General features: G+C 43.1%; 1 long non-coding RNA gene across 1 annotated transcript; it reads left to right on the top strand.

Moving 5' to 3' along the window:
* The first annotated feature begins 4,777 nt into the window (after nt 1–4,777).
* Nucleotides 4,778–19,562, top strand: LOC114104423 (uncharacterized). The gene is made up of 4 exons (XR_003584842.2): nt 4,778–5,051; nt 17,371–17,563; nt 18,153–18,326; nt 19,102–19,562. It is a non-coding gene; the product is annotated as an uncharacterized lncRNA (long non-coding RNA).
* Nucleotides 19,563–20,031: the final 469 nt, after the last annotated feature.

Below are 20,031 nucleotides of genomic sequence, written 5' to 3'. Positions count from 1 at the left end.
GGAAAACTTGGAATGGAACCACCATTTGACCCAGCTATCCCTCTCCTCTGTCTATACCCAAAGGACTTAAAAACAGCATACTACAGGGACACAGCCACATCAATGTTTATAGCAGCATAATTCACAATAGCTAAACTGTGGAACCAATTTAGATGCCCTTCAGTAGATGAACGGAAAAAAATGTGGCATATATACACAATGGGATATTACTCAGCAATAAAAGAGATAGCATGGAGGAATTAATGAACTCAAGGTAGGGCAGAGGGGTGGGAGGGGAAGGGAGTGGGCAGGGGGTTAGCAATGATGGTGGAATGTGATAGATATCATTATCCAAAGTACATGTATGAAGACATGAATTGGTATGAACATACTTTATATACAGAGATATGAAAAATTGTGTTCTATATGTGTAATAAGAATTGTGATGCATTCCACTGTCATGTATTTAAAAAATAAAAGCAATTTAAAAAAAGAATACAAACAATAAGTGTGGACGAGGATATGGGGGAAAAGACACACTCATACATTGCTGGTGGGACTGCAAATTGATGCAGCCAATAAGGAAAGCAGTATGGAGATTCCTTGGAAATCTGGGAATGGAACCACAGTTTGACCCAGTTATCCCTCTCCTCGGTCTATACACAAAGGACTTAAAAACAGCCACATCAGTGTTTATACCAGCACAATTCATAATAGCTAAACTGTGGAATCAAATTAACACTATTTTCCAATGATATGATTCTATACTTAGAAGACCCAAAAAATTCCACCAGAAAACTTCTAGAACTAATAAATGAAGTTCAGCAAAGTTAGCAAGATATAAAATCAATACCCATAAATCAAAGGCATTTCTATATATCAGTGACAAATCCTCTGAAAGAGAAATGAGGACTACCCCATTTACAATAGCCTCAAAAAAAAAAATACTTGGGAATCATTGAAAAAAGGTGAAAGACCTCTACAAGGAAAACTACAGAACACTAAAGAAAGAAATTAAAGAAGACCTTAGAAAGTTTCCATTTATCTTATCCTCATCCTCATGTTCTGCCTACAGGTAAGGTTGTACAAGCCTGTCCCAGTGTTCTCAGTTTTTGGTGGAATATGAAGCCAGAGAAGCTTTGGAGCAAATATAACACCAGCAAATTCATGAAACACTCATCCCTAGGGCCTGAACCATTGCTGACCTAAGATGAATGTGGAGTTAGGAAGACACTTGGGAGCCTGGGCCCTGCAGCTGAACAGGCAGAGGGTTCTGGTTTGAAAGAACCTCACTGGCCCAAGTGAACTGGATCACAGTGTAGATAAAAGAATCCTCCAAAAAGGCTCAGTGGACACAGATCAGGGCTGCCACAGCCCCTTTCAGCAATGCCTCCTGTAGATGCAGAAGATAGAGTTCTAGTTCTACCAGTGATTCATCTACTATTTGCAACACCTGAAACCTGCAGCTGGAGTGGTGAGCTTCCTGTGGGAATAGGAAGGTCCTCGGGTTGGTTTGGAAAGTTAGGCAAATATAGTCATTTAGATGCCATCCATGAAGTTACCTTTCTTTCACAAGTAACAGGTTCCTTCCCAACCTGAGCTCAGCTTTACGGCTGTCCTTCTAAAAGTCAGCACTTTTTTCTTTGGCATAATCTTCATTGCAGGCTTAGGTTGGTACTAGGCAAATAGAAGATTGTGCATAAATGGTGGGTGTGATGACAACTAATCAAACCTTTTAGCCTAATGTGATGTACTTCCAGAGGCTTAATCAAAAACTGAAAGAAAGCCATCTAGATAGCTCTACTGTGACCAGGAGGGATTAGAGTGAGAAGACCCCACCCAGTCTGTATCTCCACCTACACTGTGGCTGTGGCTCACTCCAGTTCCTGTGCTGTGGGATGTAATAGGGGTGTTTCCATTCTGCGGTCTGCATTTGGGGCTGGATTCTCAGGGAAAAAACCTTCACCAATATGCATACAAATATTCAAATCATAACCACTAAATAACATGGTCTATGAAAATGTATTCAGAGCAACATTTACATATTAACCATAACAGGAAGCATACCATTAGCAGCAACAACAACATGACAAAACTTTTCCTGTTCATCTCAGAATCCCAAGGAGAGGAGGGCCAGCTGATCCCCAGGCCCCTTACTTGTGATGCCAAAGCTCCATTGACCGTAGGAATCACTGCAGCAGCACTTCCCAGGTCGTGGCACTCAGCACTCCAGCTGCATCAGGATCACCAGAGAGCTTATCAAAATGGCTTGGCCCAACCCCAGTTTGTGATACAGAATCCCAGAGTTGGTCCTAAAAATTCCACCTCTAGCAAGTGCCCAAGATGATGCTGCAATCTTGGGGCCACATCACTGAGTCCTTGGGGGCTCTCTTAGGGAAGACATCCATTCTGGTCCGAAGGCCTCTTCCTGTCTTTGGGTGGAGGGGATCCCTAAACTATTCTCTGTCCTGGCTTACCCGAGAGTATTGTTCTAATTGATAATTTCAGTTTCTAGTCTTCAGAATTGGACCTGTTTTTTTTTTTAAATATTTATTTATTTTTTTTAGTTGTAGTTGGACACAATATCTTTATTTTATTTATTTATTTTTATGTGGTGCTGAGGATCGAACCCAGCACCTCGCACTTGCTAGGTGAGTGCTCTATCGCTGAGCCACAATCCCAGCCCCAGAATTGGACCTATTTTTGAAGGAGAAAGGATGGACTAGTGATCTCCAGGGTCCCTTCCAAGTCTGACAGTCTTGAATTACATAAACATGCTATAATATCTGTGATACAAAAACCTAGATCCTGGGCATGGTGGCACACACCTCTACTCCCCGTGGTAGGAGGCTCAGGCAGAAGGGTTGTGAATTCAAAGACAGCCTCAGTAAAAACAAAGCATTAAGCAACTTGATGAGACTCTGTCTCTAAATTAAAAAAAAAAAAAATGCTGAGGATGTGGCTCAGTGGTTATGTGCCCAAGTTCAATCCCAGTACCAAAAAAAAAAAAAAAAAAAAAATTATCTCCCAGTCAGGAGGAGTTAGGGGACTGGCCCTAAGACACTTGAACCCCAGGCTCTGGCCTGGGGCAGGAAGGGAAGACAGAAGGGACATCCTCTTTGTCTTCTGCTTTCTCACCCACCAAGGCAGCTGTGGCCCTAGAGACCAGGGCCACTTTCACTCCAGACTCAGCCTTCCAGTTTCACCCACTCACTTCCCCACTTTGACTTGAAGAAGAGGGCCCTGTCCTTACAGTGGCTGCCTTTGTGAAGGGCAGATACTTAGGCCAGAGCCACAAGGCCAGGACACAGGAGAGAATGGATGTGTAGTGTCCTCCCATCCTGGCCTCTCTCCTGGCTTTTCTTCCTTTCGGTCCATCCTGTACCACCTCACAGCTTCTCTCTGATTTACACATCATAAGACACTTGCACAGGGACCAATCTCTCTCCATACTGCTCCCCATTTCATATAAAAACATTAATAAAATTTCAAAATAAATTATAAAAAACACAAAAGGGCCTGATCTCGGGCCCATCTGGTCTCCACAGGAGAATGAATCTACACATCCCTGTGGAACCTGCCTTGAATATCGCAGGGCCTTTTTCCAGTTCCACAGGGCCTGTACTGCTGCCTGGAAGAGAAGGGGAAGCCAAGGCCAGGCCCCACATCCTGGGAGCAGAGAGTAGGTGGCAAGCCCAAGGAAGACAAATGGGGCCGCTGGAAGGGGTGGGAATATAAACAACTGCCTGAACTGATGGACCTGGCTTTGAATAGATTTGGTGCTAGACCAATTGCTCCAGATTTGGCTTAGGGGTAAAGGGAGGACCTTGGGGGCAGGAAAGAAACAGAAGTTCAGAAAGTGCTAATCTCTTGAAGTCATCCTTGTCATGGCCAGAGGGCATGGTAGCAGCCCGGAGACTGGTGGATCCAATTCAAGGTGTTCTTTGCTGGAAGCCCACCTGAGGGATGCTGGCACAGCTTGCCCAACCCAGGCATCCTTCTTCCCAGAACCCCAAACTCAGGTCCAGCTCTCTGTACCTTTCCCACCCAGCCTCAAGCAATTCACCGAGACCCTGTCTCAAAACAGAAAATAAAAAGGCCCAGTGGTTAAATGCACCTGGGTTCAATCCCTGGTACCCCAAACAAAACACGCAAACACACCGTGTACATGCACAGTTTTCTTTTTGGAAAAAAAAAAAAAAAGACTCATTCTCTGTCTCAGAGAGCAGTGGAAAAATTGTACTTCTTGTTGGGTGCAGAGCAGGCTGAACTGTGTTGTCTGCAGGGCAGGCTGAACAGATGTTGGCTGCAAGACAGCCCACGCACTCAAACCCCCCTCTATCTGGTCCTTTATCACCTGTTTGCCTCAAGTCTGAACATTCAACCCTGCTTAAGGCTGAACACTTAACCCCCCCTTGGGCCAACAAGGCAGCTTGCAGACCCAGAGGCCCTATTAGATTTGGGCTATAAAAACTCCCTCCTGCCAGGCCCCCTCTCTTGCCGCAGTCCGGCTGCAGCAAAATAACCAGGGGGTGACGAACAACTTGTGTACATTGATACAGCAGGAGTAGGAGCCATTTATTGCAGGACAGGAGCAGTATTTATACATTCCACACAGCTTATCTAATTAGCATAAACTAGATACATCAGTCAACCAATCAGGAATCTCCACACTTAATGGCTCGCTTTTGTTACTTCTCAAACCACTCCCTCTGGCATTTTGCCAGGCACCATCCAGACTTGTTTACGAACTCTAACATTCCCCTGGCAAAATGCCAGGTGTTATTTTGACTTGTTTACAGACTAACACTCTCTCTTGCTCTTTCTCTCTTGCTCTCTCTCTTGCTTTCTGTCTCTCTCTCCTGTGTGCGCTTCCTCTCTCTCTCTCTCTCTCTCTCTCTCTCTCTCTCTCTCTCTCTCTCTCTCTCTCCTTCTTTCTTTTCTCTTTGTTGCACTGCTGCAATAAAGATCTTTTGGTTGCTCCGAGTGTTGTGGTCACTTTCCTTTCACTTCTGGCTTCTTTTTGGAGAGAACATAGCTTTGGGTTCCAGTTCCAAATCTTTAGTAACTAAGTGAGTATGTTAATTTCACTAAGCCTCAATTTAATGATCAGAAAATAGAATGTTGCCTAATTTGCTTGGTTGTAAGGAATGAAGGTGAGACAATGGATGGAAGTTCAAGAACTGGCACATTGAAGGTGTTCAGGTTGTGTGAGTTTTTTTCTTCCATCGGAAGAAGGAGGGAAGTGTTTCACATTTATATTGGTTTCTTGAGTGATTTTGAAATTCATGTGTTTTTCTTGGGGGGCGGAACAGAGCCTTGCAAGAAATTTTTATTTTACTTTTCATCATCAGATTCAACACTGTAAAAAATAATATCTCACAACCTATTTGTTAAACAAATGGATTATGTGTAGGATGAGAAACAGCCATTGCTTAAATCACCTTTTAGTATGCAAATTGCCCACTGTTGAAGCCTTTCTTAGGGATTATGTAACGAATCAAACAACGAAACCCTCTCTTTGTAGATTTAGGCAGTTTTGTTTGTAATGAATTAAATTATCCACTTAATAAGTCATGTAATCATTAGCTTCTCATGAGTGGGTCAAGCATTGGGCTTGATTCCGTGTGAGACTTCAGCATTTGAAGGGTAAATTCAATGAGAGGCAGTAAGGATGTATTTTCTCTGGTAAACTGAGAATCTGGGTTTTCTTTTTTCTTCTTTTCATCATGCTCAAATTACATTCTCCTCATTTGTAGAATTGAGTGAATATTTCCTAGTTCTTAGAGTTATCCTAAGTATTAGGTAAGATAATGTTTGTAAAGCAGGCTTCTCACACCCGGGCTGCCAAGACCATGGCACATAGTGAATACAGAAAGGAAGTAACTCTTCCTTTGTTTTCTGTTGGAAGGTGATTATTAGTTTATCATAATGGAAGAGTTAAATGCTACTTGGAAAAAAATGAAATGGTTATAGGAGATGAGGGTGCTAGTTCAAGCTTTATGACCTTAATCTAGTAGATACTTAATGCTATTAGTTTCTTTTAAGATAAAGAGGTTAGACTAGATGATCCCTAAGATTTCTCAAAAATCTAGTGTTCCAACTGCAAGTTGGGATTTTTCAAGAGAATCAACTTGAAACATGTACTAGTAGTCTAGAACACTATGTTAGGTTAAACTAAAATGAAAAGAATGTTTTTTTCCATAATGTAGTGATCTAGTTGGGAACATATGCTGCCTGAAAACAGTGGGTATTATTGAGGAGTGTAGTCTGTGAGCAGTTGCAGGTACCTGTCATTTAGAATGATTAGGAAACAGGCTTTAGCAAAGAGACATTACCATATGCTTGTCCAGAGCCCAACCGACTTGCTATCACCCATCTTCTATGTCACCTGCTGGTACATCTTTAATGCTCCCATCCCAAAGGATGGTAGGAACTCTGTATTTCAGGAAGATCTGACTCCCAGCTTTGAACTGGGTTGCTGAGATTTCATCTCCTTTGGCTCAATTTTGAAGCTGCTGCTTCTGCCCTTTTTCATAGTTTCCTTCTTTTTATTTTAAAAGATAATACATTTTACCACGTTCATGTCTTATGATTTTTCTTACTTGAGTATTAAACTGAAGTTTCACTATGTACACACTTTTAGAGCTTTCCTAGACTTTAGTGTTTCAGGATTTTCTTTGGTAAAACTGTGTTTGGCTTTTCCAATTACTATTTTTTTCCTTATGGTGTACTTATATATTTGTATATTTCTATGAATTAAACTCATTTGCTTACAGAAAGCACAAAGAAAAATCTCTTGGAAAGTTGTTTTTCTACTGGTACATTACTAGTAAACCTTCCCCTTCAAAGCAAATCTTTCTGTACTTTTTTTTAAAAAAATATTTTTAGTGTTGGACCTTTATTTTTTATTTATTTATATGTAGTGCTGAGAATCGAACCCAGTGCCTCACCCATACGAGGCAAGCACTCTTCCACTGAGCCACGACTCCAGCCCCTCTTTCTGTACTTTTTAGTATGTAATGCTTTTTGTTAAATTAATTGCAGCTAAATGGCTATAGGTCATGCTAGCATAGTTTGGGTTTTATAAACCTATGTCTTATGCATAGTAACCTTTGAATGAATATACATATATATTTTACATATATGTGCATAGTCATAAAACCCATATGTGCCTCTCATTAAATTTACATGTTTGTATATGTACATACATATAATTTGCATGTGCATATACATATATATGTATGTATATATATTTTATGTGTGTATATGCATATGTATGTGTGTGCACGCATGCATGTGTGTGGGTGGATATATGAACTATTAAACCACGACGCAAAGAAAAGACCACCAACTCCAATTTTAAATCAAATTAAGGCGAGCTTGTAATTCTGACCAGCTGGGACTGTCTCTCCCAAAATTCTTGGGTTAGAAGACGTACTCCAGCTCTCTAGGAGCACAGTTTTATAGCTCAAAAGTTGCAAAAGAGGAGTGTCTTGAGAACTTACAGATAACAGGATTTTGACTAGCATAAAGATCTAAATGGTTCAGCATTTAGGGAGTAAATTTGGATCCCAACATCTGAATTTATGAGGTGTGCCATTAGGGTTTCAGAGAGGGTTGTTATCTTGTCAGGAAAAACCAGGCATGGTTAAGTTCAAGGCACGGGCAGGCATTCCAAGCAAGTTTAAAACATCAAAATATGGCCAGGCCAAATAGAAATCCTAATATTTTGCAGAAAACAGAAATGAGTCTTTTATAACTTTTGACAAGATGGCTCCTGATCTTAAGAGAGAATTAGCCTGGGTTTATCAGAACTACTTGGTGACCTTCCCTATTGTGGCAAATACTTTAAAAAGAGTTATTTCATCACACTATTTTTTCACTAGATTTTATTATGGATGAACAATATAAGAGTATACTATAAAGTATTTTAATGTTGAAGTTTGAAAAACCATGATTCAGACAATAATTCATTCATAAAATACATCCATAATGTTTTCATCTGATGGAATACTGATGCAGTCCTAGGATATATGGTCTTTTAGATTTTTCTAAATAGAGCTACAAGCAGCTAATTTGAAAGTTTAGGGAAATTTCGAACACCTGTGAAGGAGATACTACAAGAAACTGAGTTACAAAGTTTTAAACAGAATACATTTTGCATTGTAAATATGCCAATGCTTTACTGTATTTTCTAGAATTAACATAAGCAAATATAATAGGAGTTTTCTTGGATAAATCAACATTGTTGTGTCTTATTATATCTATCTGATTATCAGTGATGTTGTTGAGGATATAGGGACTATATGCCTGAAGCAATATTTGTATATGTCCAATACTCATGTTGTTATCAGTTGCTTTATTCTAGAAAAAAATCAAGTGAAAAAATAAATTGTCTTGAGAGTGTCATACTGTAATTTTTTTTAACTTTAAAGAATACTTTTCCAATTATGAATGCTTGTTACCTTATGAAGGATTTACTGAGGGATGAAAAAACTAGGTGACTATCCCTGCTGTCATGGAGGAAAACGGTCCTTATTTGACCTAAATGCAGAAGTTACTTTTTATTTATTTATTTATTTATTTATTTTTGTAGTAGATATTGAAGCCAAGGGCACTGTACCATTGAACTACATTCCCAGCCTCTTTTTATTTTCTGAGACTTGGTCTCATTAAGTTGCTGAACCTTGCCTCAATTGTGCAGTCCTCCTACATCAGCATCTTCAGTGGCTGAGATCATAGGCATACAACACTACACCAGGTCAAAGGTTGCTTATTTTGTTAGTGAGAATCCTCTGGTTGCAAATCTTAGCAATCTGGTTGAAACCCGTACTGCTAGGGTAAAAGCACACTTACAGTGTCAGAAAAAATGGGCTAGGAATGTAGCTCAGTGGTAGAGTTCTTGCCTAGCAGACATGAGGCCCTAGGTTTAATCTCCAGCATTATAAGGGCAGCATGGCAGGGGATGGGGAGTGGGGGAGGAGAAAGTAAGAAAAAGGCAGTCTAGAACATCGAAGTATTCTGAATCTTATTTCTATATGATGAAACTGAGGCCTAGAGACCGATAAATGACTAGCTTCAAATCAAACTAGAGGCACCTCAAAGAGGACTTGGGCCGTCCCCTCTGGAGTTGGGCTGAGTTGCCTCCCACCTTACCTATTTTGTATCTGTTTCCAGACTTTTAACCTGTCTTAACCCTAATCCCTGTGCTCTCTTCCCAGCCTCTATTTTTACTCCCCTTTGCCAACAGTTCTTTCTTGCCTATATTTTTACTCCCCTTTACTACTGGTGCTTCCTCTGCAGGATGATCCCTAGCTCATGGCTGAGGGTTCAACTTGGGGGACTTGTTGAAGTTCCACTACTCCTGCATTCAGGCCAAGGCAGTGGTTCTAATTTGTTTGCACACTGCCATTACAGGAGAAACTCTTTCAAAGTGCAGAGGCCTGGGGTCCTATCCAAACTGCTGAAGTCAGCATGTTTTTCAGGCATGAGACTCCACAGGTGATTGAGGCCTTAACAAGAATCACTGCCCTAGGACTAGGGATGTAGCTTGGTGAAGGAGCACTTGCCTAGCATGCACAAGTCCCCTGTTTCATCAACAGCACTGAGAAAAGAAAAGGAAAAAATATCCTTGCATGAAAGACTATAATAGTGAATCTGAAGACCTGGACTGAGGCTGTCCAACCTCACCAGCAAGACCTGCTATCTGCAATGAAATCCAACTGTCCTGAAGCTCCTGGTAGAGACACTTCATGGCCCTCTGCTGGCCTTGCAGGAAACCAACAGCCTCTTGCTTCTCAGCCACATTTTCAATTTATAGAAAGGGAATGTGTCAGATGTTCCCATAAGCAAGTCAGTGTCAATAACCTTCTTTGCCTTTGAACCTGGCCAAATATCATGAACAAAATAAAAGTACCTGGTTCCTTTTGGGAAGATCTACAAAGTACTGGGAGCAAGAGTGGGCAGGAATGGCTTTGGGGTCAGAAGCTGCTCCTGTAGTAACCACAAGTAGATTCTGTCACCTGCATGCATCTCTTGCTGTTCTCTACACTACCCTGCGCCTTTAGACTACAGAAACCTGGATTGAATCAGATGACATTTGAAAAAGTGATTATAGGCTGTACACTGAACTCACCATTGCTCTGGTAGTAATGGAAATTAGGTGAAAATCTTCAGCAAGAAAGTGAGGCACACGTCAGTTCTGAGGGAGCTGTAAGGACAAATAGGGACACTTTTCCCTGAAGGCAATCAGGATAAACTTCATGGCTGTGAGGTGGAGCTGGGACTGCAAGGATTAATACAGTTTAGTTCCTTGAACAGTGGGAAGAGGTAATGGCCAGAGCCTAAACCAAAGCCTGAAGATGGAAAAGCTCAGGAGGAATAAAAGGTGCAGTGACTGGTTGAGTTTTGCAGAAATTCAAAGGGAGTAGTGGAATGTAAGTCAAAGGGAACCCAGGCTGGATGAAGCTTTGTCACTTAAGTGGAAGTGACCACTGGGAAGATCTTAATGGGGAAGTGATGTCATACCCAAAATATGCATCAAGATGAAGACTACATTGAGGGCCTGTGTTGTGGCTCAGTGGAGCACTTGCCTAGCCTGTGAAGGAACCTGGGTCCCATCCCATCAAAAGAAAAGAAACAAGAGATTGCAAGGAGAAAATGACACCCCTAGATCACAGAATTCAAGGAGGCTCTCACCCTCTAAGCTGTGTGAGCAGCATTCATCTTCTCACTATGCACTTCAGCAGTGCCTCCCAAATGACTTGTCTGCTCTGCCCTCCTCCTGTTTCTGAGATGAAGTGTGGACAGTGAACTGAAGCGCAGTGAGTGGGCTTAGATTGTTGTGATCATTCAGATGAGTGCTGAAAGTGAACCCCAACCATGGTGGTAGTAGCGTGTAGGAGCCAGTTGCACCTACACTGTAAGAATAGGATTGACAACTGACTGCCAGTGAAATGGGCATAGCAGAAACTAAGCTAGTCATAAAGTCTCCATTCTGCATAAACAAGAAGCCAGAGGGGAGTTGCAAACCCAGAAAAAAATACAGGATTTAAAAGGGGAAAAAATAGCTGACAATTACTGAATAACTGCCAGGAGATAGGTTCAGGGTCTATTTATGCATACATGAAATTGGTTTGGGCTTTGCTTGGGGATATTGTTTGTGTTTGTTTGCAGTGCTGGGGATTGACCCAGGGTCTTGCTACTGCTAAGTACACACTGGACCACTGGACTCCAAATCAGCCCCATGAAGTTGATTACTACGCACCTTCTGTGTGCCTGCATTTTTTAAAATGCCTGACATTTGATAGTAAAACAAACACATTTGTGCACATCTGTAGTCCCAGGGACTACAAGGTGTGGGGCAGCAGGATCCTAAATTCAAGCCACTCTGGGAAATTTAGTGAGACCCTGTTTCAAAATTAAGAAATTTTGGATTATTGCTTCTGTGGGGGAGAGAATGCCATATCTCAAGGACATCAAATAAATGCCCACAACTACAGGAGGTAAGAGAGAAAAGGTTCAAATCCTTTGACTTCTACCAGCTTAGAAAACAAATAAAGGCTTAGAATTTCAAATACAGGGCTGTCCCCTGTATTTGAATATACTTGATCCTAAGGGTGCATCAGGTCAAGCCCACCACTTTTCTCCTTGGCTGGTCTTCATTCTGGCCATCACTCCCCATTTGCCTTCTCCAAGAGCTGTCACAGAACATAGAAACAGCCAGTGCTCTGCTGCCATGGGTCACCTCCTACAGAGATGATTTCCCAAGAGTACTGAACTTCAGTCTTTCAAGTCCAGTGGTCCATTGTCTGCCTATCACCTTTGGTAGGAAGGTAATACACAGTCACTTAGCTAGGTGTGCACATGAAAGATGTTACTAATTCACTTTGGATGGTTAGCTTATTCTTGAATTCCTTAGAAGGTAAAGACTTCAGCTTCTTGGGTTTCATTGAACAGTGCACAGAGTGCTAGGTTAGTGAGTGTCCCATGCAGGGGGATTGGGGGTGGCCTCCTATTTCCTTTCTATTCCTCAAAACTGAATCATCTGAACCCAATTCTTTAGAGCTATCTGATATTTGACAAAGGTGCCATAAATATATGTTGAAGAAAAGACAACTGTTTCAATAAATGGTGTTGGGAAAATCAGATTTCTCTATATAGTATAATGAACTTAGTTCCCTTTCATCCTCCACCAAAGTCAAATTCAAAATGGATTAAAGACTCAGAAATTAGACCAAAATCCTTGCAACTGCTAAAAGAAAACACAGGGCCAACAGTCCATTATAATGATGCAGGATTCAACTTCCTCAACAAGACCCATATAACTCAAGAAATCAAACCAAGAATCAATAAGTGGGATGGCATCAAATTAAAAAGCTTCTGAAAAGCAAAGGAAATGATTAAGAGAGGGAAGAGAGAGCTCTAGAGAATGGGAAAAATGTTTGCCAGTTGTTCCTCTGCCAGGGGATTAATACTAAGAATATATAAAGAACTTAAAAAACTAAATGATGAAAACAAAAAACAAAACAGATAGTTCAATAAATAAATGGGCAAAAGAAGTAAACAAATATCTCAAAAAGAAGAAATACAAGTGACCATGAAATATATGAAAAAGTGTCCAGCAGCACTAGCAACTACGAAAATGCAAATCAAAACTACACTAAAGTTTCATCCCATTCCAGTTAGAATGACAGTTATCAAGAACACAAATAATAAATGGCTGGCAAGGATCTGGGGAAATAGGTGGGGATGCAAAATTGTGTAACCACTCGGGAAAGCAGTGTGGAGATTTCTAAAATACTAGGAATGGAACCACCCTATGACCCACCTCTTCTACTCCTCAGTTATTTATTAAAAAGATATAAAATTAGCATACTGTAGCTATACAGCCACTTCAGTGTTTATTGCATCGCAATTCATAGTGGGCAAAACACAGAATCAAATCAGATATCCTTCAATAGATGAACAGATTACGAAAATGTGGCGTATACACACAATGGAGTTACACTCAGCCATAAAGAAGAATGAAATAATAGCATTTGCTGGTAAATGGATGCAATAGGAGAAAATCATGCTAAGTAAAATAAGCCATACTCAGATAATCAAGGTTCAAATGTTTTCTCTCATAAGTGGAAGTTAGAGCAAAATAAGGAAATAAGGCCATTGGAAAGAAGATTGGATATCATAAGCATACAGGGAAGATCAGTGGAGTAGGAGGAGGACAAGGAGAATGAGGGAGGAAGGAAGGGAGCTGAAGCTGGAGTTTTAAGAAGCTAGATTCTCCTCTGCTGGTGTATGCCTAAGCTGCAGGCCCCTGAAGCCCACAAACATGCTTCATGGTGGGCTTAGCCCTCCTGTGTTGCAGCAGAACCCAGCAGCTTACCACCAATTTCTTCTTCTTGGTCTTTTCTCATGTATTCCAAGAATAAAATCCAGAGACCACGATAAGTGGAGGCAAGAATAGGATTACTCAAGTGTGCATAGAAACTGATCTCCTCTAGGGAGAGAGGTGACCTGACATGGGTTGCCCTCTAAGAGTGCTAGAAGAGTTTTATATAACACCTTAGTCCATGCTATTGGTCCAAACCTATGCTACTCAGAGTTTGGAAAAGTACTAATACTATTGATTGGCCCTGCAATCCCATTCGGGTCTAACTTTTTTCCATTTTCTCCCTACATTGGAGAAAGCAGGAGGTTGAGGTCTGGAGTCAGGAATGAGCTGGGGCCGGGGGGGGGGGGGGGGCGCATCTGGAGCTGCAGTGCTGAATGGAGCTTGTGTGTACAGTGGGCTAGTCCTAGTCTCAGTGGGACAACAGGTGGGTGGTCCTAGCTCACCTTGGCACTGGATTGTCCTGCCTCAAGAGAGCCATTGCTCTCTGCCTGAGCTCCATCCACCATGGCCACCATTCTGTATCTGCTTCACTCTGCTGCTACCTCTCACCAGGGAACATGGCTGCATGGCTTGGTGGCCAAGCCATGTCAGAAATGAGATGAAAAAGGAAATGAATTCAACCCAATATTGCTATATTCACATATAAAGGGAACAAATAAGAATAAGTTTTATGTGTATGTAGAAGAAAGGAAGTTTAGTAGAGTAGAGGAGGATGAAAACGGGGTGAGGGGAAGGGAGGGAAAAGGATGGGGTATCGAAAGCAAATTTCTTGCATGTTTGATTTTGTCAAAATGAAACCAGATACTATGTCTAGTTATAATGCTCTAACAAAGGAAAACAAAAAGCTGAATTGTCTCTTCCTTCTCTTTGCCCAGTAGCCTTAGCTATTGAATCATTATGGCCCTCTGAGTTGCCTCTTTGATTTTACTCCAGTGGTCTTTTTTCTTTGTAGTGGGAAGGCAATTAGCACAATGTCTTTACCCCTGTGCAGGACAAGAGAAAGTGGTCTGCTTCCATCCTGAAAGAAGCAAAGCAGGCTTGTCCTAAAGACATGCAGAATGACCGAGCTCTTGGACAAATTGGTGGCTGTTCACTCCATCCTTGTTCTTTGATGAATTTTTTGCATCAGTGAATTTTATAACCAACCTTTTTCACCTAGGTGAGGCACTTAGAAATGGAAGCCCAGAAACGCCAGCCAACTTCTTGCCATTTTCTACAGTCCCAGGTTTCTGCTTGGTACCATGCCAACGTTCCCCCAGAGGTCTAGAATCCCAGCAGTACCCTCTGCTGTGGGGCCCCTTTCATCCTTCCTCTCCCTGGTCTCCCTGATGACCAATGCACAAAAGAACTATGACAAGACATGCTGCTGCCACCTTGTCACAAACATAAGTACAGATTTTCAAAATACTGCCTACCAGTGGTGCAGGGAAGGATACCAAAAAAAAAAAAAGGTCAGAAAATCAGTAGAGGGTGATGTGCCATTTTCCATAACCAGAGAGCACATCTATCATAACCAGGATCTTAAAGATCACAGTGTTCATGACACTGCCCAGGAAGGACAAGACTCTCTTCAAATGTGATACTTCACTTTCATAAATCTCAGTGGAAAATAAAAGGGATACAGCAGACTGCAAATTCTAAAATATTAGTGAATGTGTGGGGTTTTGCAACATGGCAGAAGAATCACTCAGGGTTTCCTGAGAGATTTAATTTAAGTGATGTAACATCAAGCCCTCTTAAAAGTTCCTGATTGCCCTTAAATGTATCCCATGTGTGCCATGGTCTTCAGTTATACAAGAATCAGCAAAGAGGAGGGTGAATGTGAATCTTAAATCAGTTAATCATGCTAAACTGTTGAAAAGAGGGAAGCCTGAGAAGGTTTCAGGACAGCTTTTACCAACAACCATTTCAAAGAGAGGAAAGAGGATTGGGTAACTAAGGGACAGGTGTAAGAGTGTCAGGGAGGTGACACTTCTGCTGAAACCAGAATGACAAGGGGGAGCAGCCATGATCAATTAGGGAAGAAATGCCATGAGGAAGACTGAGCAGTGCAGAGACTGGAGTGGGGAAGTGCCTTTGGTGTGGTGGGACATTGGAAAAGAGACCAGTGTGGCTTTGGAGAGACTGGGCCAAGATGGGAGGAGAAGAGAGACCCAGGGCCTAGTCTCCAAACTAGTTGTCCAGTGCTGTGGGTTAGCATCCCACTGCTGATAGCCACAGAGAGTGATGATGTCACAGTTTCTGAGCACCGGAGATTCAGACCAGCTCAGCTACTGCCTGTGTATCTAGGTCTGTTAGGAGCCTGGGTCTCTGGTCTTCAGGAGGCACATCCAAAAGGATCTGCCTCTGAGATCATTCCTGTCTTTTTGGCAGAATCCAATGTGACTGAGCCTTCTTAACCCTCTGTTGGTCAAGAAACTTAGGTATGGATGCCCCTGGGGCTGTCCACAGGGCTGCTTGGAATGTCTCAGCTTCATTTCCTACGAGGAGACAGAAATGAGACTTCCCATAACTCAACCTTTGGGTACTTTCCCTTGACCCTTGCTAATTTCTATTCTTAGAAGCCAGAGGCAGGTTTGTATCCACCTAGAGAGCAGAGGACTACAGGCCTTGGGCTCCAGGATGCTGTGTTTGTTAGGAGCTCCCATGGCATGAAGACCTCCTACACTGAGAAGAGGCATTTGAGACATGTCTAAAGCTCACAGGAAGCCACTAGAAGGTCTATGACAGAGGGAGAATCTGAAAATCAGTCACTCCAACTGGTGCAGAGTGGAAGGCCAAGAGGAAAGGGACCTTCCCTGTCTCACTGAGGGACTCAGATCTAGGTAGAGTTGCATGACATCCTTTGTCTCCCCGCACCCCAGTTGTGACTATGTCATCTGTATATTTGTTAATTATCATCCTGTGACTCTCCCATTTCACAGGTTAATATACGTATGTATAGACCCATACACCTGATGACAATCTGAAAATCAGATGCTAGCATGGTCCCTGAGAAACATTTTAGGAAGGTAGGAAGACCCTGCAAGGTTCAGTGAACTTCTTCAGGATCACACACACAGCAAAAAGGAGAGGAGGGGTCTGAACCTATCTCCGTCTCCCTACGCCTGGGAGGCTGGCTCTACCCAGATCTTTATTGAAACCTGAGCTAGAGTGTGTTAGTATAATTGTATCCACTTGTGCATGTGTCACAGGGAGAAAGGAGATTCTTAGATGGCACCTATTTTGTGAGAAAGTGCTTCAGGTAAGGGGACCCCAAGGAAGTGAGGTCACTTCCTTGACAATGGAACAAACAGAACTTGGAACCCTGATAGCCAGGCACCCACAGTCCAGTACAGCCCCAGTTGGCTCACTTATATGGAGACAGTTAAGCTCAGAGCCATGGTTCCTGCCTACCAATCTGTACCTTCTCAGGACTCAGGAAAGCCCTGAGTAGGGGCCTTTCCCAAGTGTGGAGGCACTGGGTCAGTGTTTGATCCCATTGCCTCTGGGGTTCCTTTTTTTTCAGGGAACCCAGGAATGAGACAGAGCAGCCCACAGCAGGTGAGCTTAGGCTAGCCCACCACTCTGATTCCCCATTGAATATCCCCAGACCTCACAACCATGTGTGTGTGTGTGGGTGGGTGTGAGAGAGAGAGAGAGAGAAAGAGAGTGTGTGTGTGTGTGTGTGTGAGAGAGAGAGAGAGAGAAAGAGTGTGTATATGTGTGTGTGTGAGAGAGTGTGTGTGTGAGAGAGAGAAAGTGTGTGTATGTGTGTGTGAGAGAGAGTGTGTATGTATGTATGTATGTATGTGTGTGTGTGTGAGAGAGAGAGAGAGAGAGAGAGAGAGAGAGAGAGTGTGTGTGTGTGTGTGAGAGAGAGAGAGAGAGAGAGAGATCCCTGAGAATAAGGAGGAAAATTCTTTTGATTTCATTTGATTGTATGGCAGTTAATCATTTTGCAATTTGCTACTGATTCCATGTTGAAATGTCCCTTTTTTGGTTCCCCATATTAGGACGAACATAACAGAGTTGCACCAGTGAATCTGTCCAGCCTGGTAGAAACACTCAAGGCATTTGTTCTGGAGGACATCATTAGTCATCTGGTGATCACCTGCAAAGAGGCAACACCACCTTTGTCCACGAATTTTTGCGCAACTACCAATATTCGACTAATACACAGATGTCGATGGAGCTGCTGTGTAAAAAGTACATACCACCTCCAAGCCCAGGGACGTGACCATCTCCAGGCTTGGTGCTGGGAATACCGGACATCACTCTGAGCCTCAGTCAGCTCTGCAGAAAGTAGGATTTTCAGAGGAGAACCCTGCTGGGTGCTTAGAGGACCATGTAGGATGAGCCCCAGGAGTGTTTGCCTCAGACCTGGTCTTGTGAAGCAGCCTGCCAAGGGCTCCGAGCTTCTCCTATGGGCCGGTCCTTTGAGGAAGTTTTCTGCCTCAGGCCTCACTCCTCTGAGGCCTCAGGAAAAACAGCTTCCACATTTGGAAAGGAGTATGTGGATTGCATCCAGCAAGGTCCTTGATCTCCATGTAGCCAGAAGAAGGACCCCTGGGATGGACTGAGGGGACCCAGGCATTGAGATAGATAGGCAGTAGGTGGTTGGGTTCATTCATGGCTCCAATGTATGTGAAGCAGAGGCCTATCATTCAGGAAGTAGTGCAGACAAACCAGCCCTCATGAGCTTCCATTACTATCAGGAAGTTATTCAATTCCACCAGGCATCTAGGAAGGTAAGGGGCATGAGATGAAACAGGTGACACCTCTCGGCCTTTTCTAGGTATGAAAATCTCCAGGAAGATGCTGAGGAGTACTTTCAAGTAAAGAAGTGAATGGTCTTTGGGCCAAGAGGGAGGGTTCCTTTCTCCAGATGGGGGCACACAGGAGGCTGGTGTAAAAGATGCTGGGCAAACTCCAGGTCCCACACTTGTGTGATTCCCAGCCCAGGGCTAAGGTATGTGGCTTTGCCTACAGAAGGAATACAGAGAGGTGTGGAGGGGTATCAGGTACCCAAGGAGCAGAGGAGTGGCTGAGGCCTCAGAGCCAGTCCCTGTGAGGATCCCTTCCCAGCACAGCCAATCCCAGCCATGGTTGCCCACACTTTCCTATACAGAGACTAGACAGAAGTTGGAGAACCACCTAGACACACATGTCCCTCATAGAATTGCCCTCCTTGCCCAGCTGCATGTGGACCGCTTGGCACTCTTTGGGAAGCCCATCATGAAGGGGTCCTTGGGAGGTTCTAGCTAAAGGACAGGCTCAATTCCTGATGGCTGCCTGCCTCACTCCAAACTCCACAGCACCCTGTGCTCTGTCAAACAAACATTAATATAGATAGGTAGATATATAATCTCCAGAAGGTGTTTTGGGGTCCCCTGACATGGACACCCTGAAGCATCTCAGGACCTTCCTGCAGCTCACAGTGCCTTCATCAGGGCTGACCCTCCACATCCTCAGACTCCTTATGCAGCAGGAGGACCCAGATCCCAGTGAGTCTGAGCCCTGTGATGAGAATCTGGGGTTGATCAAATGTGTGAGGAAGACTTGTGCTGTTCCTACCAGGAACTTGTATTTGGTTCCAAGCCAGACGAGCCTGGTGGACCCTCGTCTATCTAGGAAGACCTCTATTGTGGGGACAGGAGCTGGTTTATTCTCAGGGTCAGGGTTCTTGCATGAATTGGGAAAGCCCAGGGAAAAGGCAGTCATGTTGGGGGTCTTGTCTTCTATAGCTCCAGTGCCACCTCAAGTTATAGGAATGCCTCCGGCAGAAGAGCTCCAATTTCCATCCTTACCCTTGGGGCAGCTCACAGCCACACCTGCTGAGCTGGAGGAAGATCAATCATCAAAACTGGAAGACACATCAACTATAGCAACATCAACAGAGGGAGAAGTTAGAGCCTCCAGCGGCCACCATGACATCTCAGCTGTCAGCAACCAAGCTGGAGGATATTGAACCATGTTTTCCAGTTGCTGTGGATAGTGAAACCTGTGTCTACATCTCTTGAAACAGAGTCACCTCCCTCTGTGGTAGCAGAAATTACAGACACCAAAAAGCTAGAGGTAGAAGATTCAGTAATTTTCCAAAGTATACCAGCTACTGAATAAGCCTCCCCTCATGCCCAATAGTCAAGGCAAAACCCCCTCCACTTCTTTCCCAACTCCACCCCCCGAAATAAAAGACATATTTTTAAAATTTTCACAGCCATCAATAGGTTTCTGTGACAGTGACTAGCACTCACACAGCAAGGTCTGAAAGTGCTATTTCCCCACATCTTTGACAGCACCAGGTGTCATAAGAGATAGAGGTCTATGCATCTGATGATAGAGTGCTCCTTTCAATCAGCCAAGTCCACATCCACTCACAAGGTTGACAAGGCTTCATGTTCATTGCCTACATTTCCTCCTGTTTAAATTTCTAATCACTTTACTCGGCTGCAGTAGACAGGGAGGACCCCACCCCTGGCCTGGTGATCTTGCCCCTACCCTTTCACTTCTAGCCCCCAGGCCTCCAACCTTGCCTGTGAAGACAACTCTATTCAAAGGCTAGTGAAACATTCTCCTGATTTTTGCAACTTTCATAGTTAAAAACATTCGGAGCTTTAATTTTTCTGAAATTTGTGCTCACTGATAGCATTTTCCAAAGCAGACCAGCTACTGAA

Source organism: Marmota flaviventris, chromosome 3 (genome assembly GCF_047511675.1).
Source record: "Marmota flaviventris isolate mMarFla1 chromosome 3, mMarFla1.hap1, whole genome shotgun sequence".
Classification (NCBI taxonomy): Eukaryota; Metazoa; Chordata; class Mammalia; order Rodentia; family Sciuridae; genus Marmota; species Marmota flaviventris.
The sequence above is the reverse complement of the archived record's forward strand: the minus strand, read 5'-3'. Positions and strand labels throughout refer to the sequence as shown.